The sequence below is a fragment of the Lissotriton vulgaris genome, chromosome 9 (assembly GCF_964263255.1).
Source record: "Lissotriton vulgaris chromosome 9, aLisVul1.2, whole genome shotgun sequence".
Lineage (NCBI taxonomy): Eukaryota > Metazoa > Chordata > Amphibia > Caudata > Salamandridae > Lissotriton > Lissotriton vulgaris.
In genome coordinates this window covers 1,199,166,274-1,199,184,856 of record NC_141697.1, presented here as the reverse complement: position 1 = coordinate 1,199,184,856, position 18,583 = coordinate 1,199,166,274, and positions in this window count along the sequence as shown.

The window sequence follows — 18,583 nt, the reverse complement described above, 5'->3', positions numbered from 1 at the left end:
GAGAACAAACAAAATCCGGCACCGGGGGTACACTAAACGGGCCCGCGACCCGTCCCCGGCTAACCTCTTTCTGAATTTTCTCTTGCACTACAGTTGTATGTTGTAAAACGGAAAGCTGATTCTTGCACATCCCTACACCCTGAAAGTCCCCCACCGGGATGCGGAAACCATGTGTAAAACCGTTCCGCAGCACCCCGGCAGAAGTACGATCCGGGTATTCGCTGAGCCAGGGAATCATTGCCAAGGTATCAATCGGGGTTGGTAAAGGCGCCCCTCGGACTAGATTAGACCTGTTTGGCGCCTCCCTTACCCCCATTCTCACCCGTTCTGGCTCTGCACGATGACTCAGGATGGGACGACCCACACGTACTACACTCATGTTTGAATTTACACAATCCCGGAGGCCTGGTACATTTCCCTTTGTTGAAGTTAAAACAGAAACCCTTTCTTCCTGTATTGCCTGCGGGCCTCGACTGATCGTCGGTGCTCGTACTTGGTCGAAAGGGCGTCCCCCCATTTTGGCGGGAGTAATCAACAACAGTGCTCCCAACCAATGGCATTCTTAACATCCCCGATTCTTTCATTTTATCCCATGTTACGGAATCGTAACAATCCCAAGTCAAACTCTTGTTATGCTCCTTTTCTTTCCTGAACAGATTGTCATAACAAAACCAATGGTTACCTTGATATGCTGTCGAGTAACCCATTATTCGTGATTGATAAATGGGAAACTCTGGAAGCAACTCGGGCCTACGTTCCCCCAAAATCGATGTAAAAATACCCCACGCATTGCCCCAGTTGCCAATATTCTCATTTACCTTAAAGGCGGCCATTTTTGCGCGCCAAACACTCGGATGCATTAGGTCCTTCTGACTTTTTACATGCTCCACCTCATAATGATCAACAAGCAAGGAGAAAATATTCACGTACTCCCCTGCCCATATCTTTTCCTTTATAGCTAAAGGCACATGTTGTCCCAATCTCTCTCTACGAGAGGGTGCTGACTCGTCCCTTGCAATCGGCAATGGCCGCTTACCTGAACCGGACGCAGCATCTGCCGCTTGCGGCTTGTCTATTCCCGCCAACGGCGCAGTCACTTTAGCTGCATCTCTCTTCTCACGAAGCCCTTTTATCAGCGCCTGTGCCTCGGCAGCCGTGGCGCCATCACTACTATCCCCCAACCATGCTGCTAGCTGTGCTGCCAGCTCGGGGGGCATGTCTTCCTTGGAAATCGGGGTGACGACAACGGGGATTGGATTCCCCTCCATCGGTACTGGGGTCGGCGCCTCGAGCGGGGCAGATGGAACCGGGACGTCTCCACCGGCTGGAACCCTTCTCGGCCTCTTAGGTCTCCCTCCAGCCGGCGCAGGGCCCGAACCCTCCTCCCCGTCTCGCTCCGCCAACCGTTTCTTTATGTCGGACACCTCTTTGCAAAGGGCCCGCACCATCTGGTCGGTCGTCATTCTCTTTGCGCCTTTCTTGGGCATATCTCCGAGGAAGTATCTAAAAGACAAAGAAAAAGATCAAAACGCTCAAAATTGGCTCTTCGTTCCGTCCCGAGCTCACGTGTAGCGAGGAGGTGCAGCTTCGGTGCACAAGAACAAGAGGACGTCTTCTGGTCTTGCGTCTCTTTTTATCCGTCTTCAGGGCGGGCGAAAACCCGCCCCTGCCCGCCCCGAGGGCGTGGCTGGCTGCGTCGGTGTCTAGGCCAGCCCACTCTAGGGCGGGAAAAAGCGCGCCCCGGCTACGCCGCTTCGGGCATACCAGCCGAGACGCGCCTCCCGCCCAAAAATGGCTTCCCGGGGGGATCGAGGCACTCCGCCATACGTTCGGGGGGACCGAGTGGTCGCCCCTTTCCATTTTCGCAATATGGGAAATATTGTTTCCAAGGCAAAAAAATGAATTCCCTTTTCTTTTCTAGAGGGAAATGTGCCCTTACTCAATACTGAGTTCAATAGGTCAATAGACCGGTGTCAAAGTTTACAGGTGAAATAAGACTAAGTTGGGCCTCATTTATGAGGCCCCTTGCACCATTGGAACATCACTTTTTGTGACATTTCGTGGCACAAGAGCCTGCTCCACATTTACAAGACAGCACCAAGCCACTTTTTTGGGGATAAATGCTGCCTGATAAATATTGTCCCCTTTAATGAAGTTTCCTGCTTTAAAGGGGTGTGCGATGGGTTTGTTGGGGGCGTTCCCAGGAACATCAATAGCATTTTGACACTGTCCCAGATTTACGGGAAATCGTAAATCTGAGGCAGGGACAAAATCTTGCGCCTCTCCAGGGAAGGCATAAGGGAGGCACAGCAAGGAGAAATATGTTTATTTCTCCTCATTTTTCCTTTTCCGATGAGTGCTACATTCTGCAGCAAACATAGAAAAAGGAAAACATCTCTTGGGATTGTTTTTGTGCAGGAAGGTTTCCCTTCCTGCACAAAAACAATCATCCCCTCAACGCAGGCACCCTTGCACCATGGTGCAAAGGTGCCTTGCTTGACGCATGGCAGCCTATTGTGCACCGGTGCAGGCAAAAAGGACAGGAATGAGCCTTATCTCATAGATACGGCATATTTCTGCCCTTTTCTTTTGCCGAGGGCAGTGCAGCAGGAAGGCCTGCTGCGCTTCCCTACGGCAAAATCACATAAATGAGGCCCACTAATGTTTAAACTTAGATACTGATTTGGAGTTTTATTAGCTGGTAGTGAAACATCATGCGATTTCTGGAGGAAGTTCGAAATACAGAGGAAAGCTCACTTGTGGAATAGATATAGAGTTTGCTGTCACAAAATTGAGAGATATTGCGACCGCCTTATCAAAAGTGCTATGGGATAAAATGCTCTTGGAATAAAGCTGGCAGGATATCCATCATATTTGTGACTGAGCAACCCTTCTGCCAAACTCTAAAGGAGGCTCATTGTTTGGCATAGGATTCACTTTCTTACAGAAATCTGAGGATTTTCCATTACCAATGAAATCTGCCCCTTACAATCAAGGGACATCATCTTTAATTCCCACTACAAAATTCGCCCTTGAACTCAATTTCAAATACATTTTTACTAATACAGATTCTTCATTCATATAGTGCAAGTTTTATAGTTGAACGAATAAACTATTCAGAGGGGCTAAAAATCTCCAGAGTGCAAATACTAGAATATGATTAGGGGTGGGCGTAATTCACACAAATCAGTGTAGCATAATCATGCAGAATTACTTAAGAATTCAGCAAGATTACACTTAAATTATGCAAGAATAGTAATTCTGCATTTAGCACATGCTCATATATTTTTAAGTATTGCTTTATTGACAATAGCAGAATTGAACCTCTTAATATCATCAGAATGTTTTATTGAGCATCACCAGTATAACAGTGAGTCATTACAAGTGCTTATGTATGCCATTATAAGATTATATAATCCTAGAAGTTTAAATGTTTTTTTGGCAGTTTTCAGCTTTTATGATAGTGTGAACACCCAGACAATAGGCCTGCCTTTTGATTGTAACTCTCCCTTATATTGTGCCTAGTATATGTGGAGGGATATCATTGTCTTAAGGTTCAGGGCTTTCATGGTGCCTTCCTACTTGTAGATATTTGTAAATTAATGCATAGCATTAAGTAATGCAACCCATAAACTTTTTAAGAGCATTTTAAGATGTGCCTAATCTGCTTGTGTTGCCTCAAAGAGGGTAGGGAAACCACAAATGTGTTCCTAAATGTTTATGTGCCAGCCAGGAGTGCAGCAGTTCCCACAGGAAACCCATTAAAGGTTTTGTAAACTTAGTTACCACAGGAGTGTTTTGAGACAACTTTACGTTTTTTTAAAGGTTGCCCTTTTTCTGGAAGGTGCTGGGTTGTGGAGATTGGTGGGTCCTGAGTCTGTGCTGCACCAAAGTGAAAAAAAGAATGATTCATGCTTGTGTTTTATTGATTGGAAAGCTTTTTTGAAATATGGCAAAACTAACAAGGTTGCTATGTATGTCTTAATGATAGTCAGGGAATGTCTCCATCATGATCACCAGTTTATCAGTGAGTAATTACAAACTCTTATGAATGTCATTATAAGGTAGTATCATGTCTATCAATTTTAATGGTGTTGTATAGGTCTGTTGTGATATGTTTCTGCTTTTATGAATGTGATAACCCCTGATTAAGCCAGTAAGCTTGTCTTTAGACAACTACACTCCCTTATACCATGGATAGTATATGGAGGGGGTATCATGGTCTTAAGACTTAGGGATCCAGTATGATTTGGACTTTTAGGAGAATGTCATAGTAAGAATTTCCACCTGATTACTCGTAAATATTTGTAAATTAATGTGTAGTATTAATTAGTTTGTACATAAAAAAGTATTTTACATTTTATCAATAAAAGATTGACTAGACAATGATTTATTGAGTGTTCTTTGTTGTATACCTGCAGACTGGGGTGCTAACCCTCACCACCTCCCCTAAGTAGACGGCTCTGCCTCTCTAATCGGATAGAGTTTAAGTGCTACAATGGGATGATTGGTTCACAGTAGACAGAAAGTTGTGAACTTATTACTTAAGTAGGACTCACATTCTTCCTAACAAATGAGCAACCTACATACACTAGTGGGGGGGTGAGCTCCAGCAGAGAATGGATACAGGGGTTAGTCAAAGTTCAAGCCATGTACTCCACTCCCTGCTTTTCATGGCCAAAGCCGTGCTCAGCTGGGGAAGGTGGATGAGTGCTGTTATGACTGCCACTCACTTGTTCTCCAGGGTTTCAACTTTGGTGTTGATAAGTCCCCAACTCCTCAGAAGTAAAATAGAAAGGCACCAGTAGAGAATACATGGCCAAACTATATCAACCCAGGGGGGAAAGGGAATGGGGACGAGAAAAGAGAAACAGAGAAAATGACAAGATGTCACTGGACCTCTTACTGCACTGAAGTCTCGTCTCTCTGGGACTTTGGGATATGTAGGTCTTCTCTGGGAAGATGCGATCTGTGAATTCTGTCTCATTTTGAACAGGGGTTGATCATGTGACTTTGTTGATTAGTTCTAAATGTAAATAAACAAAAAGGTAAACACCAACCTATCTATATACTAATATAATAAAGAGAGAGCCCAAACCTTTGAGCGGGTAATCTCAGGAACCACAGCACCAATCCCAACACCCAATACAGCGTTGGAAAGGGCAGTTGCAGCAGAAGAACATAGGCTATGCAGACGCCCACCATATACATTTAAAAGGTAAAAGAACCGTGCCAGCAAAGGAGTCCCTTGTGGGCGTGTCTGGGTTGTGCTGTGGGTGTGTGCTGTGTCATGACAAATGCTGGGGGCGTGTGGTATGTTCCGCCCTTCATGCCATGTCTCATATCGTGTGCTGTGGGCGTGTGCTGGGGGCGTCGGCGTGTGCGGGGCACGGGATTACAGAAAAAAAAGTGAGCGTTGTGCCCAATATTTCATTGTTTTTTCTTCCCAGGTTCTGTACATTCCAGCTTCGGGTGTGCTTGCCCCGCGCTCCCAGTGACATGCACCTGCTTTACTGTATGGAGGTCCAGCATGGCGCTATTCCCAAGGGCCGGAAGGAGCACCAACAGGGGCCATTGTGCAGGAAAAGTAATCTCGCCTTAACTTCCGGTGACGCCTGAAGCGCACACTGGAGATTTTCCACTTCTGTTGCGCACAGGCCTCGCGCCACGCACATCCGGACACCAGGCCCGCCTCCACCGAAATAGCAAGAAAGGGACTATCCCTCCCCCAGAGAATATGTGATGATATTCCGCAAACCAACATCCTGCATACCATCACTCCGCAATTTTTATAACGCAGGACTATTACTCCGCAAAGACATAATTTCTAAAACTTTTACAACGCATATGACTTAATCACGCATGCCATTATAACGCAAATGCATGTGTGGTGAAGACATATACATTGTAAAAGTACATTATTAAAACATCAAATATATTTTTGTATATATGTGTATTTATATATACATATATGTATATATATATATATATATATATACACATTTTTTTATTTAATTAAAACATTTATTCTTTTAAGTTGCATTATTTATATTATATTTATTTATTATTATATTTTATTACCCTTTACACCCTAAAAACTAATCCCACTGTGCTCCCTTTAAATACCCCAGCACCCCATAATCATAACCCACCCTTACTCCTTTAAATACCCCAACACTCTTAAACACTAACCCATCTTAACCCTATAACTATACCATGTACCCCAAAACCCAAACCTATCCCTAAACCCTAAAGACACCCCTGTACCCCAAAACCCAAACCTAGCCCTGAACCCTATAAATACCCCTGTACCTCAAAACCCAAACCTACCCCTAAACCCTAAAAATACCCCTGCACCCCATAACCCAAACCTAGCCCTGAACCCTAAAAATACCCATGTACCCCCAAACCCAAATCTACCCCTAAACCCTAAAAATACCCCTGCATCCCATAACCCAAACCTAGCCCTGAACCCTAAAAATACCCATGTACCCCAAAACCCAAACCTAGCCCTGAACCCTATAAATACCCCTGTACCTCAAAACCCAAACCTACCCCTGAACCCTAAAAATACCCCTGCACCCCAAAACCCACACCTAGCCCTGAACCCTAAAAATACCCCTTTCCCCCAACCCAAATCTACCCCTGAACCCTAAAATACCCCTGTACCCCAAAACCCAAACCTAGCCCTGAACCCTTAAAATACCCCTATACCCCACAACCCAAACCTACCCCTGAACCCTAAAAATACCCCTGTACCCCAAAACCCAAACCTAGCCCTGAACCCTAAAAATAACCATGTACCCCAAAACACAAATCTACCCCTAAACCCTAAAATACCCCTGTACCCCAAAACCCAAACCTAGCCCTGAACCCTAAAAATACCCCAGTACCCCAAAACCCGAACCTAGCCCTGAACCCTTAAAATACCCCTGTACCCCAAAACCCAAACCTACCCCTGAACCCTAAAAATACCCCTATACCCCAAACCCCAAACTTAGCCCTGAACCCTAAAAATACCCCTGTACCCCAAAACCCATACCTATCCCTAAACCCTAAAACTACCCCTGTACCCCATAACCCATGACTATATCTGCACCCTTAAAATACCCAAACAGTCCAAAACATATACCTCAATACCCCAAAACATATACCCCTATACCCATATTTACCTTATCCAAACATTAAAAAAAACATGCTTTTACCATTCATGCATTTACAACGAATTTCGTTGTAAATGTATGCGTGGTAAAAGCATATAAAATGTAATGCCATGCGTTATAATGGCATTGCGGAGTCATGGTACTTTTGTAATGAAAGTATGCTGAGTGATGGTATGCGGAAAGAAAGTTGCGGAATAATGGGTGTTTACCCTCCCTCGGTAAGTACATTGGTGGCACGGCGTCCCACATCTCCAGCAACATACTCATATTTTTTCACCACCCATTTGAAAAATGCACAGGTCTCTCTCATTGATGGCCAACACCGACATACACTTTTAGACACACCTCCGACCACAAGTTCTAGAACTGCGAACTTTAGAGCAGGGGAGCTACGTTCGAATCTCCGCATCAGCTCAACATCCTGTGATTCCAGGCAAATCGCTTTGTCTCCCCATGCCTACCGCAAATGAATGTGTTCTTCTGTAATGTAAATTGTGCTCATGGCATGTTGTCGAGTTTGCTCTATATAATATTGCAAGGAAAAATAAAGTAGGGAAACTCGAGTTCACACACTACTGAAGGCGCACTCTTAAGTCAATCAGCAGTGCACTGTGAATCGGAGCATTTCACAGGCCTGTCACAGATAAGAAATGCTATCAAAACAAAATCCTACAGAACAATATACTACTGGCCGACAGCAATTCATACCCAACAACGTCGGGACGGGCTGCTAGTTAAATATACAATGATTGCTTATGTTTTGTTAAAGTTCGTTTTATAATACCTAAAGTCTCAAAATCTTGATATATTGAGCTTTATAAAATATTATTCATTCAAGAAATGATTTAGTTATTTTTCCTAAAACATAGGAAATGATTAGAGTGATTATTATCAGCAATCAGGTTATGAGTGGAACAATTCACAACCCTTTCCGTAATTAACAATCCAACTTATGGGACTTTTACTCCTTTTGTTTGCCTTTCTAAACAATTTTGTTGGTACACAACATAATAATAATCAATATTCATACATTCGCGGAAAGAGAGAACTGAGAACAAAAGTTCTTATCAGAATGTTCATCAAAATAATAATTGTTCAATTGTTCCTTTTTAGCAGTGCAACCTCTTGTCAAACCGCTTCTTGCAAGTCGCATTGCAGAAATTAGCAAAAGTTACTAGGTCCACAGAGATCCTTTTAATGAGCCGTCGTCATTAAATTACATGTCGTGAAGATTCAGTTTCTTACTTGGTAATGCGCGCTATTGCTGTCTTTTAATCAGGCCTTTGCCTGTTTCCTTTTTTCTCCAGGCAGTAAAAAGGAAGGAGGACAGAGCAATGAGACAAATCCAGCGGAAGCGGAACAAGGGTCAGCAGAATGCCGCCAGAGGAGAAGCCGATCCGCAGAGGACACCGATGAGGAATCTGGAAGAAGGTGCGGAGAAGCTGGTACACAGATACCGCAGAGGAGGAATCTGGAAACAGGTAAGTGACGCGAGCAAACAAGACTAAGCAAGTCTCAAGTGGTGGGTGTGGTTTAAATAGGTTTGGGATGAATGCGCTGGCTCATTCACTTCTACAGCACGTTTGTCAGTTAACATGTGCTCACGTTTGACAGTTAACATATGTGCATATGTGTTGGTAAAGGTTGAAAGATTTCAATTGCCAATGGCTCCCATTTGCATACTCGTGTCTGTTCACGTTGAAAGAGTTATCACTTACTTGAATCTTAGTCTGCTTTCTGTTGAATGTCTGCTATAGATCAGAACATACGAAATATGTACTACCACTTAAGTCCTTTATATCTGAATACATTTATTCGAGCATTTCCACACTTAGAGTTCTGACTAGGGCACAATCAGGCTGTAGAAATCATAGCAGTGTTGAAACTCATGACAGGTGCCCACAGGGGTTGAGCAAAGGGCCTTGTTGTCATAATTTAACACAAGTGGAAATCTAGATGGTTGTGTAAGGTCTTGTAAGAGTGAGATGAAAAGTCCTATTCCGCCTGAGATCTGACAAATATATACAAAAGGAATGAAGCAATAAAGTAACGCACTTAGCAACATAAATAATGGGAGTAGTTATATGAATTTCTTTGTGTTGCACCAAACCTAAATCACAACCCCTCTCTGCTTCAAATTGAAAGCAACTTACAAAATAACATTAGGTATTGATAGTTCAGCACTCACAGTAATAGTAACAACGAATCTATTGAGTATAAAATCAAATTACATTTCCTTCCATTCACACCAGTAGTATTCTTAAAAACATAGTCCGTGGTATGAAATCAATACATGTAATATGTAAGATCAGTCTTGAAGGAAGATTCAGGAGGCAGTGATGATGAAAAGGTCCTTAATAAGATTCAGGTATCAGAGACCCCATCCAACTCACAGGACTGGTAACTGTCTACTGACTAGATGCTCAGCCAACCATAGCAACTTGAAAGTTCCACATTCTACTCAGAGTTAAAGAACAACACATACTCAGATATTTTAAAGTAGGACATTACATTATCTTCCCCCTAATAAACAAACTAAAACCCTAAAAACTTGAAAAGAACAAAATAAAAGTATAAAGAAAAACTACACATAATCCTGCAACTTTGGAGGACGTCTGATTGTCCTATGGGGTCTCACTTGCACATCCACCGAAGGCATTGATGAGGTATTACATAAGGAAGAAACAGAAGTCGACGCCTCCAAAGGAAGACACTTAGGGCCCGATGTAGGTAGGCCGTTACCGATCGGTAACGGCCGAAAATACCGATTTTGGGCCCTTACCGATCGGTATACAGCCATCGAGATGTAGGTCAAAGAAAAACGTCCAAATCGGTACAAATACCGAATCGGAATGACTACCGAATCGAAAATAATCCGATTCGGAAATACCCCGAATCGGAAATATAACGAATCGGTAACATACCGAATCGGATAAAAATACCGATTCGGTTCATGTACCGAATCGGTAGTGACACCGAATCGGAAAAAATCCGATTCGGTCCATGTACCGAATCGGTAGTGACACCGAATCGGAAAAAATCCGATTCGGTCCATGTATCGATTTGGTAGAGACAGCGAATCGGAAAAAAGCCGATTCGGATAACCTACCGAATCGGTAGAATCACCGAATCGGAAAATCCCCAAATCGGACAGATAGGGAGATGTAGGGAAGCACAGAAATACCGATTTTGGCTCTAAATCGGTATTTCTCAATCGGTATTTACCATGGATTACAATCAGGTGGTAACCAACTCCAACCCATAAAAATAGACCCAAAATGCATTGCAACTTGCAGGATGGCAGCTTTTTATGTCATTGCAAGGCGGCTACGGCTACAGCAGGAAGGACAGAGGGAATGGCAAAGAGAGGAACAGGTCTACAGACAGCGGATCACCCTGTTCATGCTCACAGAGGCAGAGATCCTACAGAGGTACAGGCTGGACTCAGACACCATTCTGGAGCTCATCAGGGACCTCAAACCACTGTTGGACCACCCCACCCCAAGGGCACACACCATCCCAGCGCACGTCCAGGTGCTATGCAGCCTACACCTGCTTGCGTCTGGCAGCTATCAAAGTGGAGTTGCAGCGGTAGGAGGGGTGACCCAGAGCAGCCTGTCAAGGTTCTTCCACACATTCCTTGACGCCATGATACACAGGATGGACCAATACATCTCTTTCCCTGCAACCCACGCAGAACTGGTACAAACTAAAGCTGACTTCTACCAGATGGCACAATTTCCCCAAATCATTGGCTGCATAGATGGCACGCACATTCCGATTTGCCCCCCAGCTGACACAGAATACATATACCGCAATCGGAAGTCTACGCACACCATCAATGTTCAGGTGATCTGCAATGCGAAGTGCACCATCACAGACCTGGTAGCAAAATTCCCAGGGAGTACCCACGACTCCTACATTTTTCAACAGAGCGGCATCTATGCACGGCTGATGGCTGGCGAATTTGGTGAAGGATACCTCCTAGGTGAGACACATCATCAGACCCCCATAACACAAAGTAGCTAAGTGTAATACATGTATGCATGTGAGTAATGTTACCCCTTTTCCTTCTAGGCGACAGTGCATATGCCCTCCGCTCATTCATACTCACCCCCTACCTCAACCCCTCCACACCCAGCCAAAGGAGGTATAACCGGGCCCACAAAAGCACAAGGAATGTAGTTGAACGGACCTTTGGCATCTGGAAAAGTAGATTCAGATGCCTGCACAAGAGTGGAGGTGCAAGGCAGTATACCCCCATCACCTGCTGCAAGATCATAGCTGTCTGTGCAATGTTGCACAACCTTGCGGTGAAGAAGGGCACTGAGGTGGAGTTGTCTGACTACGAGGACCATGACGACGACGTTGCTGTGCCACAAACACAACCTGCTGGGGTGTCTACGCCAAGTGATGGCAGATACAGACGTGAGGAGATTACAGAAAACTATTTCTGAGTGAGTACAGATGCACAGACAGGTAAATGGTTGTGAGGAAAAGAAAATTTTAATAATGTTGCAACACCGTTACTGCACTGATGTGCAACAAAAGAAAATGTTAATGTAAAGAAAATCAATGTCAAAGGTCCAGGTTGCCTCACCCGCCCTGGCAAGCCTACTTTTTGCTGCGCTTAGCAGCCCCACTGGGGTGTGCCTCTCCCCCTTCCGCATGTCCAGCAGCTTCAGCAGAGCGCCTGGTGCTCCGGCGTGGCTCCGACACAGCGCTGGCCGGGCTGCTGCGGCTGCTGCTGTCCCCAGCCTCCCCCAGGTCCAGGGCTGGATTGGCCACAGTGTTGGAAATAATCATTGCCTCCATGGCTGTTGTTATGCGGGCCATGCCCCTGGTGACCTCAGCGGTGTTCTGTGTCAAGCTTGCCTCCATATTAGCCCCACGTTGGCACAGTTGCGCGGTAGCAGCAGCAAGGCGGCTAATCGATCTGTTGTGCATGCGGGCATCCCGGTGGCGAGAGTGCTCATGCTCGTCAAGTCTGGTGCATAGCTGTGTGATGGCTGTGGTCAGACGGCCAAGACCTGCAGCAACTTCCTTATTTGTGTCGACGAAAGCCTTAAACCCTTGCACCATCTCGCCCATTTGCAGGTTGTGCTGGCGAAGCTGGCGCTGGCAGGCCATGATGGATTTCGCCTGCATGCGCTGTATCTTGACCATGCTGCCCTCCAGCCCCTGAAAGACGCTGCCCTCCCGTGCCGGAAGTGCAGTGCTGGAAATGGTATGCCTCCGGGAACTGCTGCTGCCCTGCTGTGTGGGCTGGGGTGCCACTGGTGTTGTTGTGGTGGTGGCTGGGGCCTGACCCGCTGCTCCCTGGATAGGGTTCAGTGGAGCCACAACCATACTCCTGGCAGGAGATGTGGTAGGTGCAGGGTGGGCCGTTGTTGGTGAGTTCTCAGGGGAGAACAGCAATGGGGGTGTGCCAGACATTTGTGGGGAGTGAAGAAATGTGAAGTCAAGTCCTAGGTCTCCCTCATTTCCCTGGCCAATGGTGTTGTCCTCCTCCGCCTCCTCCTCCAGGGCAGCCTGACTAGTGCTTGGCCCTGCCACCGCACTGGAAGTTGTTGCTGGTGCTGGTGCCTCAGTTGCTTCTGCTCCTCCGCCTGATGGTGCCCCTAGGTATAAAGAAGCATTTGTAAATTGAGTGACGATGTATTACAGTCACTACAATTAAAGCATTGCACATGTCCTTGCATATACTTTGAATCTGTTCCACTGTTTTATATATTGTGGTTCTGCACTGCCATATTTTGCCTACTTCTGCTGACTACATTTACCATGATGCTTTTCTCTTGTATGTTGGTAACAGTACTGGGCTGGGGTTTGGCTGTGCATTGTGTCTAAAGGGGAGGTGTCTGGTAGGGTGTGTCATGATGCGCATGCTTCTTACCTTTAGCTGTAGCTCTGGCTGAGCTATCCAGGTTCCCGATTCCAGACACACTCTCCCTCTCGATGGTGCTGGACACCAGTTCCTCCAGCTCAGTGAGGGGTGGTGCCGGGTTCCTGCCTCCACCAGTCAGTCCAGCTTGCCTCTGCAGCTCTGCCATTTTGCGTTTAGTCAGGCTGCGGATATCATACAAATTTTTTTTAGGTCATCAAGGGTCCTGGGGGTAACACCAACTGAGTTGACCTTCTCAGCAATCTCGCTCCAGAGCCTCCTCTTTGTGTTGTCTGGTACAGTGAGGGACAGCCTCCCAAAGAGCTGCCTGTGCACCCTCACCACCTCCTCCACCAACATCTGCAGCTCCATGGTACTAAATTTGGGTTTTCTCTTGTGGCCAGCCTTCTGGCTCTCACTGCTGCTAGCCATCTTTCTCTCACAGTGCTCTGGCTCCTGCTTCCACTGCTGCTCACTGTGAATGTTCAGCTCAGGCTGCCTCTCCAGAAAGTTCTTAATGAGCTGCACCTGCCTGGGTAGCCACTCCCTGCTTGGGTGGGGGAGGGTGGATCCACCTCATTGGCTGTTTCGGATTTTACCAAATCGGATTTTACCGAATCGGTTTTTGCCGATTCGGATTGTTCAATGCATTCCTATGGGCATTTTAGCCATGGGGGTGTATTTCGATCTCCGAATCGGTAATTGCCGATTCGGTATTTGCCGATTCGGCAATTTCCGATTCGGTGGTAGCCGATTCGGTACATTCCGAATCGGTCCATGCCGATTCGGTACGTATCGAATCACAATACCGATGACGAACGAATCGGTATTTTTTCGGTTTTTTTTTCCTACATCTCGTTTTCCGATTTCAGAATACCGATTCGGTGCGCTTCGGTATTTTGAAATCGGAAAAAGCGATTTACCTACATCGGGCCCTTAGACACTCTATTGATATTCCATATTCTGTGATCATTGGTCTTGACAGCATTTAAGACTTTAATTACTTTAAATGGTTTGCTAAACTTTGAACATCCTGTATCAAGACGGGGTGATTTTATTTTTATCCAATCACCCACAGACACAGTAGTTTCTTTTGTAGTATGACGATCATCAAACCACACCTTGCATTTTTCAATAACATCTCTTTCCTTCTATTTCCACCCATCAATACTACCAACATTCTCATCAATCAAGGTTCTTTTCGCCAAGACCCATGAAGGATAAACCTCCACATTGGGCACCCTACCTTTGAAAAGTCTAAACGGTGAGATACCTGTTGAAGAATGTGGTGTAAATCTATATTCCCTTTCTTTCTTTCTCATGGCCTGTTCCAGTTATTCCCTGACACAACAGCTTGCTGCAAACATTCTTTCAAGACTTTTACAAACCTCTCAACCAAACATTGCATTCGGGGTGATAGAGGGCTGCCCATTTGTGCTTCATACCTCTTGTGGAAAGAAAGTCCTCAAAGCTCTTTGACGTAAATTGGACTCCATTATCTAACAATAATGAAGAGGGAAAGCCTTCCCTTTCAAATAGCTCATCAAGAAACTCTATCACTACCTTGGATTCCACCGAGTTTACTATTTTAATCTCCGGCCAACGTGAATGCATATTAATGCATACTAAAACATACCAATCAGAGGAATTCCTTCTAACTGGGCCTAAAATATCAATGGATAGGTCACACCATGGTCCTTCAGAGTGCTCCCTTTTCACCATAGGCTGAGTCCTGCATTTCAAAACTTTGTCACTGCTAGAACATTCTATACAATTTCTAACCACTCTTTCAACATGTGCATCAACGCCCGGCCACCAATAAGCCTCCCTTATTCTCTCTTTTGTTTTTACAATCTCCATATGACTGGAATAAGCACGTTCTAGAAAGGTCCTACAAAGTTCCTGGGGAGGAACCAATTTACTACCTCTCAAAAGAATGCCATCCACCACTGCCAATTCCCCCTTAACCTGCCAGAATCCTTTAATATCATTGCTGCAATCTTTTTTGTCACACCAACGACCCAAGACCATTGAAATGACTTTCTGCAACACTACATCATTAGTCACCGAATCTTTCCAGTCTTTCTCTGAAATTATTCCCTCACTGATAAGACAGACATCCACTTCTCCATCAAGTTCATTACCATCAAACCAATCACACTCACCCTAAACAGAAGTAGTTGTCAAATCTTCATTCGTATTTCCTAATCTGGAAAAACAATCCGACAACCTGTTGCTGGCTCCAGGAAGGTAGCTGACCGAAAAGTTAAATTCCTGTAAGGCCACTACCCATTTTCTAATGCGGTGAGACACCAAATCAATATACCTTTCTTAGAAAAGACTTCCTTCAACGGTTTATGATCAGTTAACACTGAAAACTGGCAGCCCCATAAAAACTTGTGTAACTCACGTATGGCCCAATAAACTGCCAGTGCTTCTCTCTCTATGACCGAATAATTAAATTCTGCATCTCTCAATGGCCTTGACAAAAACAAAATGGTCTTGTCTTCTCCTTCTCCTTTTTGTAAAAGTACAGCTCCAAGACCCTTTGAACTAGCATCAGGGATCAAAACTACTCAAATCAGGAGCTTCATTCAAAAGACGTTTGAGATTCTGAAATTATTCAACACATTCTTTGCACCAGACAAACTCACACCCCTTTTTTAACAGGTTTCTCAAATGTTCAGTGATTCCTGCAAAATTAGGAATAAACATATGATAGAATTCCGTCATCCCTAGAAACTTCACCAGTTCGTCCTTATCTTGGGGCGTTCTTAAATTGGAAATTGTGTCAACCAGGGTTGGTTTAGGTTTAATACCATTAGGTGACAAAAGATGCCCAAGATACTCAATTTCTGGTACATCAAAGTGACATTTGTCTGCCCTTAGGGTGAGGCCACCATCACACAATTTTCTTAAAACTGCTCTCAACCTATTATCATGCTCATTTACATCCGTTCCAAAACTAGCACGTCATCTTGGTAAATTCTTACTCCCTTCACACCCTTCAAAATAAGCTCCATGACTCTCTGAAAAACAGAGGCAGCAGAAATAAGGCCAAATGGCATTCTCAAAAATTTTAAAGTACCAAAAGGCGTTACAAATGCAGTGAGGTCTTGAGACAAAGGGTGTAATTTGACCTGATGGTAGGCTGACGTCAAATCAAGGGAGGAAAAGTGTTTGGCACCATTCAATGAGCAAAACATTTCACTGATATTAGGCAGAGGGTAGTGATCTACAACAACAGCCTTGTTTAACTCCCTCAAGTCAACACAGAGCCTGGCCTCCCCATTGGCCTTACGGGTCATCACTATGGGAGAGAGTCATTCAGTGGCTTCCACCTCTTGTATGATGCCATTGGACACCAACTTGTCAAGTTCAACTTTCATGCTTTCCTTCACCAGAAGGGGTACGTTCCTCACCTTAGCTACTTTGGGTAATGCATTATGCTTAAGAATGATATGATGGTAGTAATTTTTGAGACAACCCAACTTTGCTTCAAAAACTTCAGGAAATTATCTTACCCATGACTTTTGTACTTCACCAACCTGGTTCACCAAAGTTAACTTCTTTAAGCACAGTGAAGGATTCTTTTTAGGATCTAAGATCACATGTAGGTCACGTTGATGAAACCAGCTGATGAGAGAATCCCCTTTCATGGATACATACACTTTACCAGGTATGATTCTCCCCTTAAGATCAATAGTGTTTCAGTTTCAGTTTCAGATTAGCTTTATTCGATTTTGGTTTAAAATCATAAAAGCAGCAACAATATATAAATAGATACCTTAACATTTCATTACAAAGTTAATGTCAATTATTAAAACAGGATTAAATAAGTATGACGGATCAGCTAATCAATATAAAACATTTCATTATCAAGTAGAACAACTCTAAAAACAAAAAGGGTCATGCATACAGTGCCACAAAATAGCTTAAGGTTCAGGGGAAGAACATCAGGCAAACCTATGTCAGCAGTTTTCTTAATAATTGCATACTACCGTGTCAATTAAACTAGTACTCATGAGTGGCCTCTTTGTAGTTGGTTCTCAGAAAATACAATTTTTAAACAGTGGTTCAAATCTATTAGAGGCTAGAAGGTTAGTGGCGCTAGGTGCACAAGATCCCCTTCCCCAGGAGTTGTATTTCTTAGCAGTTGATCTTAGTAACGGGATGTGTAGGATGCCCGGGTCATGCAAGTCCCAAATGCAAATGGGGCCATCTCCTTCTTTGGGCTGGCAAGATCGTAAGTGGGGGACGATGTTCCTATTCTTAAATTTAATTAACACCAGTTCCCCAGAGATGTCTTTGGGCAGCGTACCTAACCACCCCACCCTTCTGACGCTCAGGATTCCACCATCTAGATCAGGTGGCAAAGGTCTGTTGTTCTGTAGCTAAAAAATAACCTTATTTAGCAAGTCCTGATGTGTTTCGTGTTTTCCCTGGCTAAGTGCAGGAACCCCAGAGAGGACAGTCACATATGGGGCGGCTTCAGGAGGTAAGTTAATACGTGGCATTCTTTCTGGTTCGGCTCTAGCCACTATGTAATTTATTAACGCGGGTTTTAATGCCACTTTAGGGCCTTGTGCGGTAGGTGTATTAAGAGGTAGTAATTGAGTTTGGGCATTCTTACGTGTAATTGACTTGAACTTTTCGGGGGTAATGGGAGGATTAGGGCAAATGGGTATTACCATCTTATTGGTTGGTGGAAAATTCCTTTTAATTATTTTCTCAATGCTAGTCACCCTGTCCCCAGGTCATTAATTTTTATTACCAAAGGTGATATGACCAATAGTAACAGTTGCTCGAGCTGAGCCAGTAAAGTCAGTTGGGAGGACGATACAGGGTCATCGGTTTTATCCACAGCCATATCCGCCATTGATGTTATTGGGTTAGAGGGGGATGATGTAGGGCTGGTGCACAATTTTTGGTTGGTTCTCATTGACATTTTCCCCGTCAAGCTTCCTTTTAATATTGAGACCCCGAGGCAGTGCAATGGCTTGAGTTTTGTCTTTATTTAAAGGTAAGGGTAGGTCCCGCGGAGTGCTGTTTGAATTGTCAGAGTTACTGCACATAATAGGGAGGGGGGTGATGCATCCGGGACATACTTGGTGCCACACAGGGCATTGAGCTTCTCCCAGATGGACATGTTTTGTATACAATACGCCAAAGAGCGGCAATAAGCAGTACAGTGCAAGTCAGTAAGTAAAGTGCGTATCTATACCTCCTCCTATGGAAGAGTCAGGTGGGGTGGCCCGCCCCGTCCTCTTCTGGCCTCTGAGGGCCGTAGAGGGCCCACCCTTTGCCCGGGCTTCGCCACGGGGCGGAGGAATCTGCCGCTGGTTAAGCGCCTCCGGGCGCGGAAATGCAGAAAGTGGGTGGATGGGCGGTGGTTCCTGGTTACCCCAGAGCTTGCTGGGAGCTGTAGTTCCTCCCCGCTAAGGCTGTGTGGATGGAGTGTAACGGCGGCGGGAGGAATGAGCAGCGTAAGGAACCCAGCAGCCCGGCAGCGAGTGAAGGTAGGTGTGGGTCTGCC